Source organism: Dermacentor variabilis, chromosome 5, assembly GCF_050947875.1.
Source record: "Dermacentor variabilis isolate Ectoservices chromosome 5, ASM5094787v1, whole genome shotgun sequence".
In the NCBI taxonomy this organism is placed as follows: Eukaryota; Metazoa; Arthropoda; class Arachnida; order Ixodida; family Ixodidae; genus Dermacentor; species Dermacentor variabilis.
Window position 1 is genome coordinate 23,549,243 of NC_134572.1, and position 17,645 is coordinate 23,566,887.

Genomic DNA, 17,645 nt, shown 5'->3' on the forward strand with positions numbered 1-17,645 from the left:
AATTAATTAGGCTGCAGAGCTGAAGTCACCACTACAAATTTAGAAACAAAGGAAAGACGAAATTCACAGGGGAAGTTCCATTTTATTTAGTCAGATTTATCGGCAACCAGTCCAAAGCCAACTTTCGAGCTAGTTGGTTAAAAACGCGTAGACTAATGACGACTACAGAGCGCTGATCTGGTAGTTTGATTACATTCTTCTAGGAGTAACCGAATAGCATATATGTGTTCTGGAGTCACAAATTCCTGTCTAGTTCTCCTGTATTCAATCCCCACTCAGCGTTTAGTAATGAGGAGGCTACGATAATAGATGGTGAAGGCATAGGCCACTTGATTGCACAAGTAACTGCAAGATATTGGTTAGGCAGGAGTTTTTAGAAAATTAGGAAAAATTTTAATCTTCACAGGGCTAGCGAACATGATTCACTAGGATTTCGTTTAGGCCTTGGTTCTTTTCAAGTGGAAATTTTTAAGAGTAGAGAGCCCATAAAAAGTCAGATATGGGTGATCTTAGTTGTAGTTACTTGTGACCATGTGATATTTTCTTTTGCTGCATTTTCGGTAAAATTCTGCAAGGAGCCAAACAACAGAGATAAGTCACACTAAAGCACAGTCTTATGCCCAGCGACAACTTTCTGCGGCAGTGATTAAAAAAAATAGCTGCAAGGTTGCAGGTTACGCAGTTGCAGGAGATTGCCGAACAGTTGAGAATAGTTTTATGTCACTGTGGGTTTCTGTTTGAACGTATACGCTGTCACCACTAAGAAAGAAGAATACTATTACCAAAATAATTTACGATTGTCTTTCCTCTTTTTCTATAACACAAAATGATAAAAGCAAGTTATTAAGTATTCTGTTCTTGTTTAGCTTGTTTCACACAACAAGACACTTCCATGGTTAAGCGACTAAGTCTTTCTGACGTGTTATTTACAGAGCACCACATTAGTACCAGAACTACGAACTGTGAAATATTGAAACAATCTCCCTCTTCTTTATTTCTTTTTATTGAAGAAAGGTGCTTTTTATCGTAAAATGCTTAGGGTTGAGCTCAAATGAGAGAAAGTGAGAGCTTTATTCGCTGTCTTCGTGCCCGTCCTGTCTTTCTTTCTTTTCTTTTTTCTGATTGTGTTTTTTGCCGCTGTAGTTTCAAGTAAGTCAATTGATTCTGTGCTGCGCGCAATTGCCGGCTCGCAAGCGAATGCAAATTCATGGTGCTGCAAGGAAAATTGGTGCCGTCATGTTTCCTGCGCGGCAGGAAACATGTGCGCACGTACGTTCTTTCTTTGGGGATTTAACCTCAGGTTAGACATATTCATGAATATCGTAGTGCACATTTTTTTTCGGAAACGTCATCGGTATGGAAGGAGAATATAGATTTTCGTTGACTAGATTAAAAATGGACCCGAAGTAAGATGCTGCATCCAGTAGCTCTATCGCACGTGCGCTTCCAGTCCTTAGGCTTTGCTACTATATCACAGGAAATTGTCGCTACGTGCATATCAAGAGCTTCGAGCTCAGCAGTAGCGTGAATCATGAGTGTGGCAGAACAGGCAAATTACACGCGCAATGTTTGAAAGCAAAGGAAAGTGCAAGCGGTTCCAGAATTTCTCAATGGATTTTCCCGTCAAGTTCCTCAGCCCCTCTCAGGCTTAAACTGCGCCTACAGGCGGTGAACAACGTCACGCCATAAAGAAGTTGGTTACGACTGTTTTCAATAGAAGCCCAGCTTTCGGCAAATGTAACATGGTGCATTACATTCTAGTCGTATCAAGTCTTGATGCGGAAAGGTCTTGAAGACTGCAGACGAACCTGCTAGAGCTGAATTGGGGCCGTTCTGCGAATATCGTAGTTTATCTACGAAGCAGACAGCTACAACGAGCTATCACTGTTGGCAGATTCTTTCTGCTTGTAAATGATGTCGTTCGTCTTAATGCTTAAATTGCGTCTGTATTTGCAAATCGAGAGTAAATTAGTGAAACAGTAATACGCTTACAAAATAATTTGCAAAATTTATTCGCAGATTCGCTCACTGGTTCTTTTTCTTCTTTCTTTTGCTACTTGAGGGAAAGAAAGTGGATGATCAAAGGCAAGGTGACTCAGATATGCTGGCTAATGTTTCGATAGGTGGCCTTACCTTTGTGAGTTGCGGCCTTATTTCCTTGACATGTTCATTTTACGTGTTAGTAGAGTGTCTTGTTGTGTCGATGACGGCGTTGGCTATATCTGCAAATTAATGAAAAAACTGAAAAGAAAATGAATTCTGTCATTTATAATTTCTAGACACAGTGATGGGGAGGACTAATAGGGGCGGAAAAGAAGAAAAAAAGGGGGAGGAAAGGGTGGGGATGAGACAATATGCGAGAATCGGTCCCAAGACCGGCATCTGTAAACGGTACGCGTCTCTGATTTAGGAAACCCTATCGGATAGGTTAGCTTCACGCTGCTTAGCTCGAGGACGCATATTCTATCCCGACCTCGGCAACCGCATTTCTATGGGGGCCGAATGAAAAGACGTTCGTGTACTTAGATAAGGTGCAGGTTGAGTACCGCAGCTGGTCAAAATTATTCCTGAATCCAGCACTACTCCAGCATCCCTCATAATCATAACGCGGTTTTGGCACGTAAAATTCCAGAATTTTTCTTTTTATTTTGTGGTTTAGAACAGAGGGTCAGCGCGAAAACAGCGATAAAACAGTGTTTTTTTCTTCTCTCACTATGTGTTTTTCTTTATCTTTTCTGCCTCCCTTTACCGCTTCCCCAGTGCAAGATAGCAAAGTGATTGTTTATCTTCCGGTTAACCTGCCACCTTTCTCTTCTCAATTTTATCTTTTTGGCTTTCTTTGCCTTACATGTGTTGCAGAGTCACCATTATTTTACACTAAGGCTCATTCTTTGTCATCCTTTGTTTCGTGCACGTATTCTCCGTTTTGGGACAATACTTTCACACTTAGCATCGCTTCGGTGGCATCTATCTGTGTCGTTTTTGCAGCCTTAGGGGGGCTAGTTTGTCCCATAGCTAACACCATTTGAAGAATTGATGGGGACAAATAAGACTCATTTTTGGTGAATCTTCATGGCAACTGAAATACACGGTATATGTCTTGTACCGACGACACGAAAACTGAATGATACAAACATTTGAGGCTATCGTTGTGAAACTTTGTTGTCAGATATCCAGTGCACACTAGGTGGTCAGGATTAATACACATCTGTCATCGCAAGGTGCAGGTACGGCTCGGTGTCTTGTACAATAAATTCATTTTCACAGAAGAACTGAAAGCTGGGAGAGTTGGTGATTATCCATGGTAAAACTAGCGCGCACAACGAACGAAAGGCGCAGGCATTTTACAAAGGATCGACAGGCTTAAGTTTAATGACCCCCGTGAGCGAAAGAGAGGCTTGCAAGAGTGGACAAAAGAAGGAACAAAAAAGGCAGCACAGATTGTTTTTTCTTGGCCTTCTTGACTGATGGAAGCTTATCTACCTTGCACTTCTTGAATAGATGGAAAACACATTCCTTAACGAAGGGCGGCTTTGTTTTTACTGTCTTAGGATTCTTCTTCGTTGGCGACATTGCATTTTTTAAACATGCTCACTGGCCTAATGACAAAACAGTCTGCTTTGTCCTATAATATTGGTCTACAAGATAAGTCACCAATGCCAGGATAGGTTCTGAATTAACTCCGGAGGTCACCATGCTCGCGATCGATTTCGAAACGTCACGTGAGCGTTCTTCTTTGGCAATAAATAATCTAATGTGGCGCGGCAGGCTCGCCTCAACTTCGGGTTCGCGAGTGGCTCAATAGAGTAATTAAGACGTAGAACAGAAGTTCTGCTTTGCGTGGCGTCATTGACGTCGTCTCCGAGAACTAGCAAGTTTTTACATCGCGAATAAGTAGAAAATACTTCCGCATTACTGAGAAGCTCTCGAAATTTTATCCTCGCTAAAAGCTATAAGTGGCGCTCAGCTGTCTTGCGCAATACAGCGTATAAGCTGTTCTGGTGGAGAACGTCTTCCTTACTTTTTCTTTGCAATAAAGCCTGAAGCATTCTTGTAGAATGCAAATTGTCGCCACAATACAGAAGACGCAGTCACACATATTCTTCTACATCAGGCGCGTAGCCAGGATTTCTTTTCGGGGAGTTCAAATGTCGCATTTCGGGAGAGGGGGTGGGGAGGGCAAGGTTACTATATTATTCTTGTTAAGATTCTCATGTTTGGTGGATATTAATACAACTATCACCTTGAGCAGGCCTTTGGTCTGCCTGAAAGCGTGTACCATCTTATACTTGTCCTGGGCGGGAGTTCGAAGGATATGTGCCTTTCTTCATAGCCGAAGTGCCAGGCATAAAAGGGAGCAGCGCGCCGGCCTGCAAATTTTCGGGGGAGGGGGCGGGTTAAAGCCCGGCCAGCCCCCCCCCCCCCCCCCCCTCACCTCACCCCCTGGCTACGCCACTGTTCTACATGACAAGTCGGGGGTTGCAGAAAACCGCACAAGATCTGACCTTTATGCTAGCAGACACGGTTTCAGTTAAACGAGGACTTAGTCCTGACACAGTACATGCGTATGCCTATGAAGGAAGTTAATGTTTCGGGATTAGGCAGATAAGTTCCTGTTCATGTTAGCACGCCGGCCTTTCACTAACATGAATCCGTACCAGCTTGCTTAACACTCACTCGTTTTAATTTAAGGTTTTAGCCATAGAACAAACGAGCACTGTCGAAAAGTTTTTCATTGTGTACCTGTTTCCGGAAGATCTTCGGCCATCAGCCTTCCAACTCTTTCTTTGAGGAAACCAAACTTTGCCTTTTTCTTTGCTCACAACTTGGAGATCGAATGTTCGCTTCATTTTCTGTAGCAGACAGCGCAACTGTCATTGTACATCAGCACTGCTCCGCGGTCCTGCTAAGCCAAATACTCGGGACACTGTTCGATGGGGGCGGAATAAATTTTGAGCCTCGAGCCGTGGAGACTCGCGGGGAGCGGTGCGCGTGCTGCCACTGCTAAGCGCCGATCCGAGCGTTGTGACTGCGATGTCGTGGCACTCTGAACAAAGTCCGGTGCGGCCTGCGGGAACCGGGAAAACTGAGTAGAGCCTAAATTGGCGGCGCCCAGGACGTGCGTTGTGCATGCTAAAAACCCAAGCTAGACCTTGCGGCTCGGTCAGACTTGCTTCAACCCCACCATACGTAAATAACAAAGCACGCGTGGACAATCGATGGGCACCGAGAAGGTCCACCAATTCTCTTTCCTTCAGCAATAATGATCCAAGGGTTGACACTGCCATTTGGCTATCTCTTAATTGTACGAGACACGCGCTAGCACAGAACAGCACGTCTTTTTCTGCTTGGAGTTGTCATTTCGTTGTCGTCCTTTTCTATCTAAGCTTCAGCCCATTTGCAGAGTTCCTTCAGGATGCTTACTAAAGTGCTGATGTTGTATGAATCCACAAGAAGTCCTTTTGCAACATGCGTTAGGCAGTGGTTGTATTCTAACTGATAGAGTTGTGAGACAATTTGGGCCGCGACCATTGCCGGTTCAGGCTCTCTGTAATCTTTCTTGCTCACATTTACAGTGTTCGTAGGAACCCTGCCTCAAGTGCTTTTCGCATGTCAACGGGACATTATTTTTCGCAGGCTGTCCCTCTCTTTCTTTTTTATTGCGAGATCGCAGCAGAGGAGTGGCTGGGGTCTTGAAACGAGGAGCGAAGGCCGTTTCCATTACATTAAAAAAGCAACGTGCGCAACGTGAGATACAGTTGACATTGTCTAGATTATTCAAGAGTGAGAACGGTGCCCGAGTAGATGTGTATGCAATCAATCAATCAATCAATCAATCAATCAATCAATCAATCAATCAATCAATCAATCAATCAATCAATCAATCAATCAATCAATCAATCAATTAAGTAGCTCAGGACTAATTAAGCAATTAATTAAAATATAATTAATTAATTATTAATTAATTAATTGATATGTTTCTAATTAATACTTAATTCAGCAATTAATTACCTGTACTTACTTTTTGTGCCCAGGAACAACCTCGAGGGTCTTGGTGCTGGCGCACTCGGCAGAATAATGCACAGGAAGAACAATGCAAGCTCACTCATACACATACACAAGCGCGCATACATAAAAAGAAGAATAATTTTCCGAAGATCGATTTTAACATAGCATAAAATGCGCACACGAAGCGAATACAAAGACAAGTGGAGAAACAGACAAAAGGATTACATGATCACGGAACACGCAACAGATATGAGAGTTTTTCAGTTATTGAAATTTCTCTGCCAGCCCTTTCAGGAAAATACTAAACTTAGGCATGAATATATCCAGGCATTCTGAATGGGTGTTATATGTCGCGTGCACACTAGATAGAGGCTCACAAAAATCTGAAGGCTGAAAGGCGCTCTGTTTCCTTGTGCCTTTCTGTGGAATGTAAAAGCTCACATGCAAGTGCGAGCAGCAGATTTTTCCATGTATTAATTTGTGAAGAAAAATAACATCCGATTTATTGAGTCTACAGGCGAGGGCAGGTAACGTGAGTGTCTGTGTTAGCTCTATGGAGATGGAAGGCTTTTGACAGAATCGATGCTTAAATATATATGTGAACTTTATTTTTGCACATTTTCGAGAAGTTCACAATTCCACCTACAAGTGCCGCCCCAAACCATGGAAGTGTACTCAAGAACTGGAAGGCATACGCTCCTATATAAAGATAAATATGTTCCAGGTTGTTTGAGGTCTCTCGTCACCCGACATATTGTGCCGAGCTTTCGAAGTGCACACTGCCTCGTCTGTTGAGCGTGGGGCGAGAAACTCAGAGAGCTATCAAAGTACACTCCAAAGTACTTCGCTCCGTGAGCTCTTGGTAGGAGAACGTCTTTTACGCTAGGAAATAAAGTACTGTCAGTCTTCCACTTTAAGCTTACAACTTTCGTTTTTGATGCATTTATGACCAGCTTGTTTCCAGCGCACCACGACGAAAAATTTGTAATTTTCTTCTGAAGAGTGGTGCAATCATTGAAATTTTTTACCGCTTTGAGAAGCTTCGCGTCATCAGCATATGACAAAATTGAAGAGTTTTGAATGACTGCTGAAACGTCGTTAACAAAGAGCGAGAAAATAAGAGGGCCCAGGACATGAGGAACTCCACTAGTAAGCGCATAAAGTTATGACGACTAACCATTTACGCTAACGTAGCAGTACCGGTCGCGTAGGTAGCTTCTGATCAGCGCTGCGACAGAGGGGTGCAGATGAAGTTGTGCCCTGTGTGTATGTGTGTTTCTTCTTTGTCCTCCGTCATTTTAGCGCCTTCGCATCAGATCATGCTTAACCAACACGCCCAACTATCCATCCTAAAGCTGTGTCTACTTTTGAATGCGTATTCCATGACATGCGACATCAACCGCCTTACTGAGGTCAAAATAAATGACAACCAGTTGTCCTTTCTTATACACTCCTTGAGAGGCATGCATCATGAAGCTAACGAGGTTGTTAGTTGTGGAGCCTCCCTATATGAATCCATGGCGCTGAGGAGTGATGGTTGTTTAATAGAGGATGAAACTATTGAGTGCAGAGTTGACTCTAATAATTTAGATGCTGCACATAGGAGAGAAATAGGCCTGTAGTTACTAGCAGCTGTTTTTCACCCCTGACTTAAAGACGGGAACGACCCGCACTGTTTTCCAATCCTTTTTGAATGTGTTCATCGTTCAAGCAGAATTAAAAATACGAGTAAGCAGTGGAACAAGCAAGGACCCGTACGTCTTAACCAAAGCAGGTGGAATGTCATCAGGACCACACGAAGAAGACGGTTTTAAGCGTTTGATGCTATTAAAGACAAGTAGTTCCCCTGAAACCGATAGACTTGAATCCAGGGAAGGGTGATTTGAAATTTCACTAACTCCGTCACTGCACCCTTCACCGTAGACAGACTCGAAGTATAGGCCGAAGGCTCGCGCGACATCTGGGACAGGTTGGCCGTCGCCACTAAGTAGAGAAATATGTTGTTTCGTATTGTTGGATGACCGTTCACTAACGTGTCTCCAAAAATACTGAATTTTTAGGAGTAATTAATAATTATGGAGTTTTACGTGCCAAAACCACTTTCTGATTATGAGGCACGCCGTAGTGGACGACTCCGGAAATTTCGACCACCTGGGGTTCTTTAACGTGCACCTAAATCTAAGTACACGGGTGTTTTCGTATTTTGCCCCCATCGAAATGCGGCCGCCGTGGCCGGGATTCGATCCCGCGACCTCGTGCTCAGCAGCCTAACACCATAGCCACTTAGCAACCACGGCGGGTAATTTTTAGGAGTACTAGCTTCCCCATGTGCTATATAGATGCAATGATCTCGCTTGTAAAGACGTTTAGAGAGGGCGCTGTGCATCTTAGAATTGATATGCCAGTGTCAACAACAACAACAACAACAACAACAACAACAACAACAACAACAACAACAACAACAACAACAACAACAACAACAACAACAACAACAACAACAACAACAACAACAACAACAACAACAACAACAACAACAACAACGACGACGACAACGACATCGACAACGACAACGGCAACGGCAACGACATCGACATCGACATCGACATCGACAACGACGACATCGACAACGACGACAACATCGACAACAACAACAACAACATCGACAACATCGACAACATCGACGACGACGACAACATCGACAACAACATCGACGACGACGACGACGACGACGACGGCAACAACAAGCACAACAACAAGCACAACAACAAGCACAACAACAAGCACAACAACAAGCACAACCACAAGCACAAGCACAAGCACAAGCAAAACCACAAGCACAAGCAAAACCACAAGCACAAGCAAAACCACAACAAGCACAACGACAACAACCACCACAACGACAACGACGACGACAAAAACGCCGTCGACAGGAATAATAACCAAATTCTGAGAATTTTCTGCTAATGCGGAAGCATTCTTTGTTAAAAGGCAAGCTTGCTTTTCCTAGTTTATGCATGCCTACCCATCGCTTTTCCTGGGTCAAAGAAATGAAATCGGTGTACTCAGCGTTGTGGAGATGAGTTGACAGGAAGCTTCATGGCACCTTCAAAGCGATCGTATTAACTGAGCCCGAACGCCGTTACGACCCCTTAATTAACCACAGCTGTTCTTTCCCGTTTTTTAATTTTATTTCTTATCTACCCTTTTTTTCTTACTACCTTGACGACGGTGACATCACAAGTTATTTTAATTACAGCAATAATTTAGCATTATTATTGAACTATTATCACATTTACCAAACGGTTACTCTTATTTTTATACTCAGCAGCCCCAGAGCAGGCTACTATGCACACACTTCCGTCATTCGAGAAAGTAAGCTTTCAAGGCAGCCTGAGAAAAAAAGTTTTTTTCGTTGACAATCTTCTTTTTTTTTGTTTTTAGTTGTTCCTTATCGCTTCCAAAGCTACCAATCATCGACATTTACACTAATATAACGATTGAATGTCTTAACTTCCTAAAGTACGCATTCTTGTGCAGATGCAAGGCATTACAGTTTTCGCGGCGCAGACAGATTTTGCTGGCGTACTCGCGAAGGAATTTTCACGCAATAATAATAATAATAATAATAATAATAATAATAATAATAATAATAATAATAATAATAATAATAATAATAATAATAATAATAATAATAATAATAATAATAATAATAATAATAATAATAATAATAATAATAACAATAATAATAATAATAATGTGCATTCTGCACAGCACTGACGATTGTGGTGCATAGTAGAATCGGTTTTCCCCTTTTGATATTGTTTTATGGTATAATAGACTTTATATGTGCCTCAGCTTCGTCTGCTGTCCTTCTGTACAGTCTAGCCCATGCAGTTTCGTCATTTGTATCATTAAATAAACATACATTCACGTGTGCATTCTTCGCTTGTGTGCGTTTCTTCGTATTGGATCATTTCTCAACCTCATATGCCTTTATGAAGGTTCTGCAGACACATCTAGTTCATCTGTTCAGCCACTTCATCTAGTCTGTTCCTGTCGTTTATGTCTGTATCTATCCGATTTTCATAGCCTACGCCGGGAACTCCTTTATTCTTCTTAGTTACTTTCGTGCTCGCTCTTTCGAACTTGCAGATGTTTCTGCTAATCTTGCATCATGTTCTTTTTATTAACTTTGTGTGAATAGGCACAGCCCCCGCCTTTGTTAGGTGACTAAGCCTTTTTTTCTTTTCAGCTATAAAGCTTCGCAATAGGGTAAAACAAGCTTCACATAGATTTTACCGGTTATGGCTTTTTTCGGGGTGCCTTTTTGCGACGCCTGCAACTACGCGCTTCGCGGGCGTCCTTTCTGACACCCCTCCCATGTGTGTGTGTGTGTGTGTATGGATATATATACTGAACAAAGAATACGAGAAACAGTCTTCAGGCGGCTGCGACCATCGCATGCTTTACGTGAACATGGGACCCCTCTCCCCTGCGTACCACTGGCTGCGTCTTTCCATCCTATATTTATCCCGCGCCTGCCTTGTGGATGCTACTGAATGTACACGTGTTGGTGTTCATGACGCCGTACGTTTTCTTTATTTCCTTCTTTATTTAAAAAATAAAAGCAATATATGTTTCAACCTTAAAGAAAAAAGAAATGTGCAAATTCAGCTCTGGGTGCTTGAAATCGCACTCTTGATGAAGGCCGGAACCTGCCAGTTATTAAACTACGCAACATTGGACCTCTAAATCTGTCATGAAGAGTTATCACCAGCTGCGCTTTTAAGGTGATTTTGTAGTACACATTTACGTTCGAACGGAACATTGCTATTAGGAAGCTCATCAGTAGCTTTACGTCCATATCAATTATCCTACGATACTCAAGTTCAGTGGGCAGGGCAACCTTTGTTCTCTTTATTGGCATTAGTTTTCTTTTTTTCTATTAACTCACACTATGATTATGTCCTATTCATGTAGTGATAACGTCATAATTTTTTCCATGCTAACTCGATTATAAGGTAGCGTCGTAATTTTCTCCGTGCTAACTCGATTGTAAGGTAACGATAGCCTTGCCCTCCTTTGTATAAGCGGTCCTCTCTATGAACCCTCACAATTTTGCTATTCAGCTGGTAAGATGTCAGACCTTATTTACAGGCCCATCCGCTAAACTTGCTGTATATTCTCTTTACACCAGACGATGTCGCCTCCTCTTTGCTTTGTATGCACTTTTCAGTGGCTTCACTATGCTGACATGGTTAAATGATACGTCTGCTCGAATTTGCCTAGGGTCAGTCCTTCGGCACCGCCGATATCACTTGACTTCCAATCTTGCGTTAAGGTGAGAAAAGCGGTCAGGTCCTCCGGCCCATTCCTGTTTTGTGACCCATCCATTACTGCGGCTTCCGCCGACGACCTTCATCGAAATCAGCAGACAGAAATCACCAAGAGACTTCATTTCCGCTAGTCAGCATACGCATATATCATGTGTTTTAGTTAAGCTTGCACCACAGTATCCCGCTTAGTTGTCACTAGATTTTGTTTAGTGGTGCTACAGAATCTGACTTCACTCCTAGATTTTCTTTGTCGTTTACTTTTTCTGGCGTTTTATATATTCCTGCCGTCGACAATGGCGACAGGCTTTGCCATATGTTCCTCCTGTGCGGAATCGGCCGCAATAGACGTTGGCTCATTGCGCCGTTTTTTCGCAAGCATTGATTCAGTAGAAAGCGTGGGGCGACACCGGAAGTAATTATTTTTGTTACTATCTTGCATGTAATTTTAGCGATGCTCATGCATCTTTCTATATTACCAGCAAAGGAAAAACTGAATGAAGTAACAAATCATAAGCAATGCATAAACAAACACAGCAAGAAGACATCAAAGAGAGAGAGAGAGAGAGAGAGAGAGAGAGAGAGAGAGAGAGAGAGAGAGAGAGAGAGAGAGAGAGAGGAACGGTAGGGAACTTTACACGTGACATCAGAGCGAACCTGCGTTTTCAGCAGTGCTATAGAATTGTGCACCGTATATACACGTTTCTGTTTTACGTCATTGACATGTTTCGTAGCTCCTATGCCTTTGTTATAATTGCAGCGCTTACACAAACAAAAACCGAAGTCATAGGAAACAGTGCAGGTATAGATTCCGCTAAGAATTTTGTATGCTAAACACGTACGCATCAGATAACGTAAGAGCAGCGAAGAAAACAACCAGGAACGCAACTGAACATCAGGAAGACGGAACTAAGCGACAAAGTCACGTCTTAGGGAGCTGTAATCTTTATCGCTTTCACTATATCTCTTCTTGTGCATTCTACCGAGAGCACGCTGTGTTGAGTCTCACTCTTTGCCTCCTCTTATTCTCGCTTTTGCTTGTTCCCAGCGCGGGGTGGCAAGCTGGGCGCACGCGTTGTGGAGATCCCTACCTTTCGGTTCCTTGCTTTCTCTGCGTCTATCGCGCTCTCCAATAGCCTTTTCACCGGCACAAGTCTCCTCTTGTCTTCTGATATGGAAAAGTGCAATGATCGGGCGGGATGGTGTATGACGACGGTGGCGAGTAAATATGACCCTGTCGCTAGGAGCAGTATTGCTGCCACGAACCCTTCCCCCCCTAGCAGGGTTATCAACCGGAACTACCTCTGGATAACTTCCCTGCCTTTCTATTGATGCCTTTCTCTCTCTCTCTTAATGTTAAGGGAATTTATAGAAACCCCCTGTGAGATATAGCACACATCTGCTCATTGAGCGCGATTATTCGATGAGTTATGCAGTGCAAATTAAAATGCATAATCGACTAATGTACAAAAACATTCTGAACCAACTTGTTATTTAATAACTTTAGCGCACATATGCAATATACGAATTGAAGCCAGTGATTTCCCAAAGTTAATCAATTAGGAACGCATTTCGAAACTCGCACCAGTTACGATATACGCCCTGTAAAACTTGTGGCTAAAATGCACTGCTGTTCCATGCACTTTTTTAACAAAAAAATGTTTTCATTCACTGAAGCTCAAATAGTGCTACAACACCAATGTATTTTGTCACAAACTTCGGGAACGCATACGAGCATCTCAAAACTGGTGTAATCCTCAGAAATTGTTCCAGTTAGTGGATATGACTTTCGAAGTCACCCTCTACAATTAGTAGATAGAAACATGGGCCGTTAAGTTATTAGTTTAAACGTTAATTGCGTGAAATTGCGTTTTTTTTAAATGTTCAACGAATAATAATAATAATAAAGACTCCGTATATGCTCATTTTATTTAACCACGAATGTTCAACTCGCACAGTTATCTATTTCGATGAATTTACCTATCTTCAGCGTCTATATATTAACGGATTTTCATGACAGTTTTCGCAACACTTGAGAGCATCAGTGAAAGACAACTTTTGATAGCTGCCTGCATATTTGTTTCTTACGTGATCATAGTGATCTTGTCGGTATGTGCAATGAGTAACAAAGAAATTGAGCGTTTCAAACTTGAAAAAGTACGTTTCTTCTTGTTCTTGCGACAGATTATCAACACCGACGAGCATTCTACGAGATCGGCGGAATGGCGTCAACGGTTCTGTGAAATCTAACGCAAACGGACTCAACGCAAACGGACGCAAACGCAATCTAACGTTTGCAGACGCAAACGGACTATTAGGTTTTGCAAAATTTATGTGAAGGAGGAAATGTACCGAGACAGTGTAAAATTGAGGCTTTCATGTTTTAGTACGTTTTGAATGTAATCCTCGAGTGCAGTCGTAGCATGCAATGCTTCTTGGAATAATTTTGCAATACCCGTCACGTCCGCGTTTTTTTTTGTTGTATGGCTTAGAGATGATTGCCTCGCAGCTAGTTTTCTTTTAAAGGAATTTTGTTTTTTTGAGGTTGTTTCATGTTAGATAATTCTTCAAAGCTTTTACGTTGGCTGTGTTCTGTTTCTATTGATCGAGCTCTGAAGACATACTGATATTGTTGGAGAGAGAATGGAGCCCTGAATTCCGGAACTTTCCCGTATGTAAAGTTAAGCATCCGTCCTTGCCATACAATGCCATCTATGAAGCAATGTCGCTAATACTTTGGAATATTTTAATGAAACTAGGCAAACTATTTGCAAAGCGTCCATTGAGGCTCGTCAGCAAGAAATTTTATACGGAAAGGCATTGTAATACCTAATCTGGCGGTACGGAAGAATGATTTGCATAAACGCATTCTGGCAGCGCAACCTATAACAACCTTTATTATCTGGACAGGAAGAAATCAACCGCACATTGAATGAATTGGTGGAAAGCGCGGTAGATAGGATAAAGGAACATGTGTGCTAAGCCGCACAGTTTGCGATATACTCCAGGAAAATGTACTTACTGAGGATTCAACAGCAAACAAAGATATAGGACGAGCAAAAAAATGTGCAGATTTCACGTGGTGTTGAAAATGGCTTAAGCGAAGCTTTTCTTTTACTGTTTAGTGTTTGCGAAGAACGCTGTTCTTGTTCAGTGACCAGTTGCAAGTACAGAGCAGACGACTAAGTTGCACACTTTTTCATCGAGAAATGCCTCGCATAACATAAGCTTTTGCCGGTCTAGCATGCGGATGGTACGCATGACGACCAAGGAATGAAGACAGCGAGATATCTAAGACGGTATGACAATGACAGTGGATGACGGCGACATGACTGTATGACAACGACGCAATCAAGTCGATGGCATGAAAACAATGGAATAGTTAAATAATTGCGACGATGCAACGACAATGGTAGGATAAGAGTATGACGACTATGGCATGACGACAACAATGGAATGATGATGCTTTTATGATTTCAGCAGTGTAATGACGATGGCGTAACGAGGATGGTGTGGCGATGACGGCATGACCGCAATGATGTGACGAAGCTGGAATGATAGCGAAGGAATAATGAGGATATAACTACCACGACGGCATTGCAATAACGGTACGACCCCAAAGACATCACGATGGCGGTACAACGATGACGACACAATAACGCCGCCGCAATGACGGCGATGGCATGACGACGATGCATTGATGGGGACAACATGATGAGGATGGAATGATTACAATGTTACGGTGGCGGCAAAATGACACCAGAGGAATGATTACAGTGGATTGAAGGCAATGAAATGACCACGATGGAATGACCAGAAAGGCGTGTTTGTGTTGGAATGTCAGTTCGCGCGTACGTACATCAGCTGCCGCCCTGAGCTGCCTCTGCTTAGGCTCTGTGCATCTGGTGCCGGTTTACACTATGACTAGAAGCGGCCAATCGAGCAAGACAGTAGCTAGCTGTTAGCACCTGCATATTTGGGGGAAGAGGCAAAAAAAGCTTCGCTTCAGAAAGACAACGGGAAATTGCGTAATGATGTAGCGTAATGAGTGTTCACCAGACTCCTATCACTGAGGGACATTGCGCTCAATAGATTGGGTGCAATAATAACGCAGTAACTACAGGCCTTATAATGCCGTTAGGCTTTATAATTTTGATCACCTGCGCCAAAAATTACTTCTTTTTAAAATAGTTCACATCCACAAACCATACACTGGATGAGAAGTTCGGCGAGGTCTTCGTAGTCGTAAATCAATTGCTTATTCACACGGCATTCCCTGTCTACTGTTATACGATGATTATGGTTGATTGCTTATACAACATAGTAACATATTTAAATACTCAATTTCTAGACACTGTAGCCCCTTTAGTTGGAGAAATGGTGACACAGACACGCATTTTTTAAAACTTCCTTCACGTCTTTGTATACATTCACCTAATAAAATACGATCCCTACGATACCATTTATGTCAGGAAGCAGGAAAGAATTGAGGTAAGAAAATTATCTCGCATTCCATGAAAACATCCCCATAGAGCACCCCTTTTCTACCGCGAGGCTTCGCCTATTAAATGCAGAAATAAAGACGTTTAAAAAAATCTGTGAAAACACTGGCATTTCTGAGGAAGGTGAGGCGATTCCTTTGGCTTGCATGGTTGCTCGACTTGGTGGCAAGAAATGCTGAAATGAAACATTTCCAATAGCCGTTAAGGATACGACGCGTGAGACATTTGACACCTATCTCAGCGTCGATCCATAGGAGAGCAAATATGTGGTAAGTAGTGGCGGCGCATAAAGTGACTTCCAATGTTATTGCGAAAACTACTACACGTGGAAACAAAAAAGAGAATATTGGGAAAGAAAGAGGCCAATGACTTAGGAACTGCAATTCACATTCAAGTATACCTGCCAGAAGTTTACGCCGCTGCCAAAAATAGGTAAAAAAAAGAACAAGAAAAGAATGATTGCCACTGACACATGGTTTCGGCCACGTGAAGGAATTCGCCAATAAATGGCGGAAGCACCTTTTCGACTGAACACGCATCGGTGGTACAGGAGCAGTAAATTTCGGTCTTAGTCACTCCTTTTTCATTGTTTTTTCTTGGATGCGCAAGTCTCCCGTATTCTTACCATGCTGAAGCCAAGTGACCTGCAGCACTCGTAATATTTGTATGCTTCGAGTCGTCCTTTTAACGGCGCTGGTCGGTTTGATGGATTCAGCTAGTCGGTGAAAAAAATACCGCTGCAGAGCGCGGAGATTCAAAGCCTAGGGAGTGTCCACCTTCCAGAAGCGTTCAAAGCGAAGTAATAGTTGAATTCCTTTTCAATTAACTTTCGAACGCTTCTATTTATGCAGTGCGACAAGGTGGTTACTCTTTCTTGTGTGTTGTTTGCGTTTTGTTATTTTGATAGATTTTAGCAATCCCTTGTGATGGTTTAGTCGCTATGGTGTTCTGCTGTAGTGAACAAGGTTTCGAGTTCGAAGCACTGCAGCAGTGACGGAATTTGCCTGGAGATAAATGGCATAAGGAACTCGCATAATGAGATTTCAGGAGCACCTTAGTGAACCCTCGATATGATGATTGTTACTTGATTCAAATATGCCAAGTATCTGAATATGATGGGACTCATACCAAACTGACTTTACTTTATAAAGCAACGATTGTTTGTTCTTTTACTGCTAACTGTGGGTATAACCGCGTGTTGATAAAGCGAGCTAAAATCGCCAATCTGCACTTGCATTCAATAAAAGGGATGATATACCTTCTCTGCTCCTATGCATTAGTAGAAGAGGAGCACATAAAAATAATATAATAAATATAGTAAAAGGTCTGCGCGGCACACACAACACAGTCACAGCGTAAGTTGGAGGAGCGACTCCATAGGAGTTCTATTTTCGGCAGCACGCACAAGAAAGTCTTCGGTGAGAAATCTGTTTGCGCCGTTTTCAGGAGAACGACCTGAACTGTCTGCGCGGTGTCGATGGAAAGCTGCAGTTGGTGCTGCGCTTTCCACAGCGATGTGCTGAGCCCGACGTCGCCTCGATGTAGGCGTGGAAGTAGCTCTACAACTGGCTTCTTTAGCAGCGGTTAATACCTTGTGAGGAGGCGCCATAACATGCACCGAAGAGTAAACACAGGCATTCAGACTACGCGGCAAACATGCCATATCCCTTGATCCGTGGCACGATACGCCGCCGTTGATGATGGTGATGATTTATTTACATCCTATTTGAAACGGGGCGCTGAGTATGTCACCTAGCCTACTTGAGCTCACCAGGTCTAGCTACATGGAAATACAACTGCT

The 17,645-nt window shown here is 42.7% G+C and overlaps 1 long non-coding RNA gene across 1 annotated transcript in view; it reads right to left on the reverse strand.

The window, feature by feature from the left end:
• Positions 1–208: 208 nt before the first annotated feature.
• Positions 209–17,645, reverse strand: part of LOC142581819 (uncharacterized) — a 33,953-nt gene continuing 16,516 nt past the window's right edge. The window contains exons 2-3 of the long non-coding RNA XR_012828298.1: positions 2,134–2,222; positions 209–568 (exon numbers count right to left, since the gene is read on the reverse strand). This is a non-coding gene — a long non-coding RNA (uncharacterized LOC142581819). The remainder of the gene's footprint in view (positions 569–2,133; positions 2,223–17,645) is intronic.